We start from the raw sequence: 10,054 nt of genomic DNA on the forward strand, positions 1-10,054 counted from the left end.
TTATTTCCAGATTTTTGCTATTATGGATACTGTTGCTATGACTGTTTAAACTCTTAGTGGGGACATATTTTCATTTCTCTTGGGTACATTGCTGAGTGGAATTTTGGGGTCATGCAATAACTCTATGCTTAACATTTTAAGAAACTGACAAATTATTTCTGAAATGACTGTACCACTTTACATTCCCACCAACAATGTATGAGGGTTCTAGTTTTTCCACATCCCTGCCAACACTTGGCATTGTTAGACTTTTAGATTATTACCATTCTAATACATATATAGTGGTATCTCATGATTTTCATTTGCATTTCCCTAATGACTAATGATGTTCCTTAGCTTTCCATGTGATTTTTGGTCATTCATATATCTTCTTTGATAAAAGCCCTTTTCAAATCTTTTGCCCATTTTTAATTGTGTTGTTTGTCTTATTGTGTTGTAAGAATTTTTTATGCTTTTTGGATCTAAGTCATTAATTAGAAATGCGATTTGCAAATATTTTCTCCCAGGCTGTGGCCTGTCTTTTCATTTTTAAAATGATGTCTTTAGAAGTTATAAAGTTCTGAATTTTGGTGAATTCCAATTTGTCCAATTTTCCTTCATGAACCATGGTTTGGTGTCATATCTAAGAAATTTTGCTTAAGCAAAGGTCACAAAGATTTTCTCCTCTGGTCTTTTCAAGTTTTATAGTTTTAAGTTTGGCCTTTAAGTCTATGATCCATTTTGAATTTATTTTTATTCATGATGCGAGGTTTAGAGGCTATGGGTTTTTTTTTTTCATTTGATTTTTGCTTATGGATATTTAATCATCCCAGAATTATTTGTTGAAAATGGTATCCTTTCCCAATTAAATTGCCTTGGCAATTTGTTGACAATCAACTTAATGTAAGGATTTTCTATTCATTTTTGTTGAGCTATATGGCTATTCTTACACCATTATGATCCAGTCTTGACTACTATTGTTATATAGTAAGTTTTGAAAATAAGTAGAGTAAGTCTTCCATCTATAGTGTTCTTTTTCAAAATTGTTTTACTATTCTAGGTACGTTGCATTTCCATGTAAACTATAGGGTCAGCTTGTCAATTTCCACAAAAAAATTGTTGACTTTTAGAAATTTTGATGAAGATTATGTCATATGAATAGATCAATCTGGGGGGAATTATCATCTTAACAATAATGAGTCTTTCAATTCATGAATATGATACGTATAGTCAGTTTCTTTTCTTTTCCTTTTTTTGAGACAGAATTTCACTTTTCTTGCCCAGGCTGCAGTGCAATGGCACAATCTCGGCTCACTGCAACCTCTGTCTCCCAGGTTCCAGCGATTCTCCTGCCTCAGCCTCCTGAGTAGCTGGGATTACAGGCGCTTGCCACCATGCCCAGCTAATATTTTGTATTTTTAGTAGAGTCGGGGTTTCACCACGTTAGCCAGGCTGGTCTTGAATTCTTGACCTCAGGTGATCCACCTGCCTTGGCCTAAAGTGCTTGGATTACAGGCATGAGCCACCATGCCTGGCCAGTCAGTTTCTAATAGTTGCTTTTTCCCCCTCATCTTGAGTCCCATTTTCCTGTTTCTTTCCATGTCTTGTATTTTTTATTAAAAACTGGACATTTAAAATGATATGTTGTAGCAACTCTGGATTCTGATTTTCTCCTTTGAAAGCTTTCCCCCTCTTTCATTAGTAGCTTGCCTGAACTGAATCCGCAGAATCTTCCCTCATGGTGTGCAGCACATGATTGTGCTCAGTTGTTTTGTTCTCAGTTTCATTTTTTAGTCTGGCTTCCCCATGGTTGCCTCTGTATCTGCATATCTTAATGGTCAGCCAATGATCGGGCAGACATTGTGTCCAAACCCGTAAGATTTCCACACTATGCTGATGAATCTGTGCATGAATTGAAAAGCAAGGTAGTTTTCAAGCCTACTTCAGCTTTTACTTTCTGCTAAACCCTTTCAGGTCTCCCTGGCACATGTGCTTACCTTCCCAGTCAGCCAGGGATGTGAGGAAAGCTTATCTATCTAGTCCTTCAATGGCTCTCTTCTTTACATGCTCTTCCCTTTACATTTTTGCTGATTCATTCCTTACACCAAGGATTACAGGCTCAGACTAGCCAAGCTATGTATTTTCCCCCTCTGTTTCCTACCATGTTTACTACTTTTACAGATAATACCACAGGACGTAGGTTTGTGCCCTCCACTCCAAATCAAATGAGCTGTCTTTCAAAACAACACTACTGGTTTTCATAGCCAGTCATCCCCTGGTAAACACTACCTCACCAACTGAGCTGAGGATTGGACTGGGGAATGGAATACATACTCCCACTATTAATATCTGAAGCTTTAGAATTTATTCATGAACGAATATTTCTCTTTTTTCGTTTTTCGGTTTTGTTTTGTTCATTTGATTTTGGTCTATTTCTAGTATTCTGAAATCATTGTTTTTGCCAGGCACTGTGGCTTACGCTGTAATCCATGCAACTTGGAAGGCTGAGGTGGGAGAATTACTTGAGGCCAGGAGGTTGAGATCAGCTTGGGCAACATAGTGAAATCCCATCTCTACAAAAATTAAAATGTCTAAAAATTTTCAAAAAAGAAATCATTGTTTTTGAAAACTGTGATAGGCAGAATTCTAAGAATGATCCTCAATGACCCTTGCCCTTGTATAATCCCTACCCCTTTGAGTCTGGGTGAAACCTGTATATATGATGAGATGTCACTCCTGTGAAAAGTAATACTGGCACACCTCACAGATATTGCAGGTTCAGTTCCAGACCACCTCATTAAAGTGAGTCACACAGCTTTTTTGTTTCCCAGTGCATATGAAAGTTATGTTTACACTCTACTGTAGTCTATTAAGTGCATATCTTTAAAAATGTACACACCTTAATTTAAAAACACTTTATGCTAAAAATTGCTAACAATCATCTGAGCCTTCAGTGAGTTATAATCTTTTTGCTGGTGGACGGTCTTGCCTCGATGTTGGTGGCTGCTTACTGATCAGGTTGGTGCTTGCTGAAGGTTGGGGTGGCTGTGGCTATTTCTTAAAATAAGACAACAATGAAGTTTGTCTCTTCAGTTGACTCTTGCTTTCACAAAAGAATTCTCTGCAGCAGGTGATGATGTTTGATAGCATGTTACCCACCTTCAGACTTCTTTCAAAATTGGGATCAATTCTCTCAGACTCTGCTGCTGCTTTATTAACTAAGTTTATGTTGTATTCTAATCCTTTGTTGTCATTTCAACAATATTAACAGCATCTTCATCAGGGTAGGTTCCATTTTAAGAAACCACTTCTTTGCTCATCCATAAGAAGCAACTCCTCATCTGTTCAAGTTTTATCTTGAAATTACAGCAATTCAGTCACTTCTTCAGGCTCCACTTCTGATTCTGATTCTCTTGCTATGTCCACCATATTTGGAGAGACTTCCTCCACTGAAGTCTCAAACCCCTCAAAGTCATCCACAAGGGTTGGAATCGACTTCTCACAAACTCCTGTTAATGTCTATATTTTGACCTCCTCCCATGAATCATGAATATTCTTTTTGTTTTGTTTTGTTTTGGTACAGGGTCTTGCTCTGGTCACCCAGGCTGAAGTGCATTGGTGTAAACAGGGCACGCTGTAGCCTTGATCTCTTAGGCTCAAGTGATCCTCTTGCCTTAGCCTCTCGAGTAGTTGGGACCACAGGCTCGTGCCACCACATCTTGCAATTTAAAAAAAAAATTTATGGAGATGGGGTCTTGCCATGTTGCCCAGGCTGGTCTCAAACTCCTGGGCTCATGTGATCCTCCCTCCTTGGCCTCCAAAATGCTGGTATTACAGGCATGTGCCACTGTGCTTGACCACATGAATGTTCTTAATGATATCTAAAATAGTGAATCCTTTCTAGAAGGTTTTCAGTTTCCACCAGAGGAATCACTATCTATGGCAGCTATAGCCTTACAAAATATTCTTTCTTTCTTTCTCTTTCTTTCTTTCTTTTCTTTCTTTCCTTCCTTCCTTCCTTCTCCTCCTCCTCCTTCTTCTTCTTCTTCTTTTTTGAGGGGAGACAGAGTCTTGCTCTGTCATCCAGGCTGGAGTGCAGTGGCATGATCATGGCTCACTGCAGCATTGACCTCCCAGACTTAAGAGATCCTCCTGCCTCAGCCTTCTGAATAACTGGGACCACAGGCATGTGCCACCATGCCCCGCTAATTTTTATTTTTCATACTGATGGGGTCTCCCTATATTGCCCAGGCTCCATAATATACTTCTTAAACAATAAGACTTGAAAGTAAAAATTACTCCTTGATCCATGGGTTGCACAATGGATGATGTCTATGGCAATTTCTTCCAGTGAAAGGCTGTCTCTTCTACATTGCAAATCTGTTGTTAAAGTAGCCAGCTTCATCAATAATCTTTGCCAAATCTTCTGACTAACTTGCTGTAGCTTCTCCATCAGCACTTGTACTGTTATGGAGATGGCTTAAAAAAAAAAAAAAAAAACCTCATGAACCAACTTCTGGTGGCTTCAAACTTCCTTCCGCAGCTTCCTCACCTGTCTCAGCCTTCATAGAATTGAAGAGAGTTAGGACCTTGCTCTGAATTAGGCTTTGACTTAAGGGAATATTGTGGCTGGCTTGATCTTCTATCCAGACCACTAAAACTTTGACCATATCAGCAATAAAGCTATTTCAGTTTCTTATCATGCATGCATTCACTGGAGTAGCACTTTTAATTTCCTTCAATAACTTTTCCTTTGCAGTCACAACTTGGCTAACTGTTAGGTGCAAGAAGCCTAGCTTTCAGCCTATCTCAGCTTGATATGCCTTCCTCACTAAGCTTGATCATTTCTAGCTTTTGATTTAAAGTGAGAGATTGCCACTCTTCCTTTCACTTGAACACTTAGGAGACCACTGTAGGGTTATTAATTGGCCTAATTTCAGTATCGTTGTTTCTCAGGGAATAGGGAAGCCCGAGGAAAGGGAGAGAGATGGGGGAATGGTTAGTTGGTAGATCAGTCAGAAGACACACATTTATGAAGTTTGCTGTCTACTATGGGCACTGTGTGTGGTGCCCCCAAACAATTACAATGGTAACATCAAGATCACTGACCACAGATCGCCATAAAAGACAAAGTAATAAGGGCAAAGTTTGAAACATCGTGAGAATTACGAAAATGTGACACAGAGACACAAGGTGAGCACATGCTATTGGAAAAATGGTGCCAATAGAGTTGGTAGATGCAGCGTTGCCACAAACCTTCAACTTATAAAAAAACCTATTATGGGTTGCCACAAACCTTCAATTTGTAAGAAACCTATTGTCTGTGAAGTGCAATCAAGTGAAACACAATAAAATGAGGTATGCCTGTATTTTATAGGAAAAGGGAGATTATCTGATGGGCCTAATATAATAATGTGAGCTCCTTAGAATCAGAGAATTTCTCCTGCTGGTGGGAAGAAGGGGGAAGTCAGAGATTCAAAGCATGAGAAGAATTAAAAATGTTCCATGGCTGGCTTTGAAGACGGAGGGCCACATACAAAGGACCCGAGTGCAGCTTCTAGAAGCTAAGTGATTCCCAGCCAACAGCCAGGAAACAGGACACCAGTCCTATAGCTGCAAGAAATTGAATTGTTCCAACAACCTGAATGAAGCAGTTTCTTTCTCGGAACATCCAGATAAGAGACCAGTCTGGCCAATACTTTGATTTCAGTCTTGTGAAGCACTAGGCAGAGGACCCAGTAGAGTCTACCTGGACTTTTGGCCTACAGAAAATGAGGTAATGAATGTGTGTTATTGAAGCTGCTGTTTGTGGTAATTTGTTATGCAGCAATAGAAAACTAATATGACAACTTTGTCCAGTTTGACTCTGCCATAGCTAGAAGTCTTACCTCCTGGCAGAGTTAATTTTGAAAAATAAAATCAAGATTTCTGGCTTCTCTTGAAAAATTGGAAGATCTTGCAACTTGAGATTTGAATTTCTAACATCTGCTAGAGCTGAGCAGCACTCTCTCTGTGCTCTCCCTGTGCACCTGGGAGCAGACTCTCCGGGGTCTAGGGCCTCCAGTTCACCTGCTTTTGTCCTTCACTGCAGGCCTACATCTCCAATTATAGGCCTGGCTGATATGGTTTGGATTTGTGTCCCTGCCCAAACCCAAATTTCATGTCGAATTGTAATCCCCAAAGTTGGAGGAGGGGCCTGGTAGGAGGTGATTGGATCATGGGGGCGGTTTCTAATGATTCAGCACCATCCCCCTAGTCCTGTTCTCCTGACAGAGTTCACACGAGATCTGGCAGTTTAAAAGTGTGTAGCACCTCCCCTATCTCTCTTCCTCCTGCTCCGGCCATTTAAGACATGCCTGCTTCCCCTGGGCCTTCCACCATGATTGAAAGTTTCCTGAGGCCTCCTCAGAAGCCATCATGCTTCCTGTACAGCCTGCAGAACCATAAGGCAATGAAACCTGTTTTCTTTATAAATTTCCCAGTCTCAGGTATTTCTTGATAGCAGTGTGAGAATGGACTAATGCACTGGCTTTGGAACATCTGAATCCGTAACACCTGATCAGCACAACCTAACTGGTAGTAAGTGCTCAGTATTAGTTGAATGAGTGAACAGGCAACACGTGGGAGATTTTTACACATGAGCACGTAAATGGACATTTGGGATGACCAAGGCTGATGGCAATGTATTCTTTAGTGCACTTAGGGAAGTGTGAAGGACACTGGCCACAAAGCCTGTCCACCTGAAGATTTCCTGGAAGTCCCATCAAGAACTTTCACTTGCATCTCATCTCATTGGCCAAAAGAGTGTCAAATGACCAGCCCTACTTCCAAAGAAGATGGGGAAATATAGTTTTCAGCTCATCACATGCCACCCCAGCTCCAACAAGGAAATCAGCATTCTGATAGAAAGGAGAAAAGAGGAGGGTGATACTGAGTTAATGGAACTCAGATCATGAAAAAAGAGCAAAACCAGCACCCAAGAAGCCTTCTTGTGCTTCCTCCTCATGAGTATCCCAACCAGGGTGACCACTACCTGATTTCTTACAACACAGATTAGTGCTGCCTCTTCTTCAACTTCATATACATGGGATCATACAAGTGGGTTCTTCTGTGACTGACTTTTTTTACTTGCAGTAGGAATATTAAAGGAAAAAAAAAACAGTACCAGAGCAGCTCAAATTTTCTAATAAGAAATTTTTGAATTGGCTTTGAAGAAACCAAGACTATCAGTGATGAAATTATCCACCTCTATTCCTTAAGTTAGTTATCATTAATTACCCATTTGTCCTTGAGACAAGGAAGGTCAAGAGAAATGACAGGAAAGAATAGTGACAAGGGTTCTTTCTCATGGAAAGTATTCAAGACACTTTAAAAATTGGAGCCATATGACCCCTAAATGGATGGACACAAAGTAGATGGCCCTAGTGCTGGCTAGAGTAGGGTCCTAGGGCCCCTGCCAGGCCAGGCCTTCACCCTTAGCTGTTGGATTGAGAGGAGGTCTTGTCTGGACTTCCAAGAGGAGCTGGGATAACCAAGGACTTGGGGGCTCCAGGCAGTGGCCATTTATCAGTTGGTGCAGATAAGCTTAGTGTTTTAACATCAGTACTGAGTGCTGCTGAACATTTGCCTTGCTCTTTACCAAAACAGTGTGAAGGCTGGACAGCCTCTGGTGAAACTGTGGCCATGAGGCATTCCACCATCACGAGGAATCACTGTAGCTCAAATGAAGTGTGTGTTTTGATGAGGGTGAGATTGATCCATCCCTTTAGAGACAGGAGGAAACGGGACACTGGACAGTGCAGACCGAGCCATTGGACTTGGCATCTGATAACTGAACAGAGCTGAGCTGAAGCATCAGGGCCTGGAGGTCAAAACAGCTGATGCTTACTTCCTTAGGTGGTCTTGAAAATAAAGCTTTACTAATTTCCAGATCACAATCCTCTTTAACTTTTCTACTCTGCTTCAAAGTTAGGAAGTGTTACACATGTAACATTGACAATAATAAAAGCAGGGTAAGGCAAGCTGATTCTGGGACCAAGACCAGATTCTGGTCTTGGTCCCAGAATCAGCTTGCCTTACCCTGGTTTTATTATTAGGGCTCCCAGAAACAGTACCCCTATATTCACTCGCAAACCCCACTCCCTTGCCTGGACTGTAGAGACCAGCAAAACTAATTGCTCATTTTCCTATGCTTTTTTGCAAATAGGGGTGGCCAGAGAATCTGGTTCTAGCCAACAGATCCAGATGGAATTCAACTGTGGGGCAAGGGAAAGGGTTTGTGGAAAGCTTTTGTTTTTCTCATACAAAGGGACAGCTGCAGCTGGTTCTGGCCTTCCCCTGTCCTCCTGCCCTGATGGTGGGCATGATGCCTGGAATAGGAGCTGCCGTGTTGAAGCCATGAAGGAGCGGCTGGGAGAAGCACAGCCACGCTGGCTCTGGACCTCATGAGCTGCTGAACTAATGCTAACAGCTGCCTGCTTCAGACGTTTTGTTCTGTGAATAAATGGAGAACTCTGTTCATTATGCTTCCTTATAGCTGAAAGCATTCCTAATGGATACAACTAATATAAACCATTACTTGTCATGGATAGGCAAAAGGGTGGGGGTAGGGAGTACAGCAAGGGTTTTCCAAGTCTAGTTAATGCCTCAGAAAGAAACTGTGGCTGCTTTTAGTTCCTGAAAGCACGGGAGGTATCAGAGACTATTGGGATCAGATCAAAACAGCACAGGAGCCAAGTTGAAGGGCCTTCCACTGGCCAAGGAGGGGATAATCTGAGCATAAAAAAAACCTACAATGAATTAAAATTTGTTGAAAATGGATACATAAAGGGAACGATCAAGCAGTTCTCCTGCCTTTCCTGTATGAACTGTATTTCAGAGTAAACAAAGAGATGATAAGGAGTTCTTTAAGGAAGAATCCCAGCTAATAAAGACAGAAGGAATGATAGAACTAGAAAATCACCACTTCACAGCATGTAATGAAATAATGAATCTAGTCAATGACCATCAATAACCATTAGGTAAAAGGATGACAGAGAACTGTTAATAATGGATGGATCAGGCTAAGAACAGTTGAACCCATTGCTCAATTTTTGCATCTCTAAAAGTGGAACAATCGGATATGTCCCTTAGGATGTGATACATCAGAAGGTACACGCCATCTCCTATGAAGTTTTCTAGCCAAAAAAATGTTTTAAGAAGAATTGAATCCAGTTTACCAGAAATGGATGATCAAGCTAAATGACTTCAAGAAGAAACAGTCAGATAAATTTAGCATGTGAGATATTCTACAGGAAAAACGACTCCTTTCTCTCCCTCCTCATGTGAATGACATAAAAAGGGGGAAGGTGGAAGGGGAAAGACTTGTAAAGTAAAAGAGACTTAAGAGTCTTTTCAATAAAATACAGTGTTTATTGGGTACACATGGACACAAAGATAGGAACAATGAACACTGAGGATTCCTAAAGGGGGATGGAGGGAGGGGAGCCAGGATTGAAATAAACTACCTATTGGGTACTGTGTTCACTGCTTGGGAGATGGGATCATTAGAAGCCCAAACCTCAGCATCATGCAATATACCCATGTAACAAACCTGCACATGTACCCCCTCAATCTTAAATTAAAAAAGAAGACAGGTGCAGTGGCTCAAGCCTGTAATCCCAGCATTTTGGGAGTCCAAGCAGGCGAATTGCTTGTTCTCAGGAGTTCAAGATCAGCCTGTACAACATGGCAAAACCCTGACTCTACAAAAAAAATACATAAATTAGGCCTGATGTGGTGGCTCACACCTGTAATCTCAGCATTTTGGGAGGCCAAGGCAGGCAGATTATTTGAGGTCAGGAGTTAGAGATCAGCCTGGCCAGTATGGTGAAACCTCATCTCTAATAAAAATACAAAAAAAAAAACCCCGACGTGGTGTTGTGCACCTTTAGTCCTAGCTACTCTGCGTGCTGAGGCAGGAGAATTGCTTGAACCCGGGAGACTGAGGTTGCAGTGAGCTGAGATCAGACTATCACACTCTGGCCTGGGCAACAGAGCAAGATTCCATCAAAAAAAAAAAAAAAAATTAGCCAGG

Source organism: Pongo pygmaeus, chromosome 2 (assembly GCF_028885625.2).
Source record: "Pongo pygmaeus isolate AG05252 chromosome 2, NHGRI_mPonPyg2-v2.0_pri, whole genome shotgun sequence".
NCBI classification, from domain to species: Eukaryota; Metazoa; Chordata; class Mammalia; order Primates; family Hominidae; genus Pongo; species Pongo pygmaeus.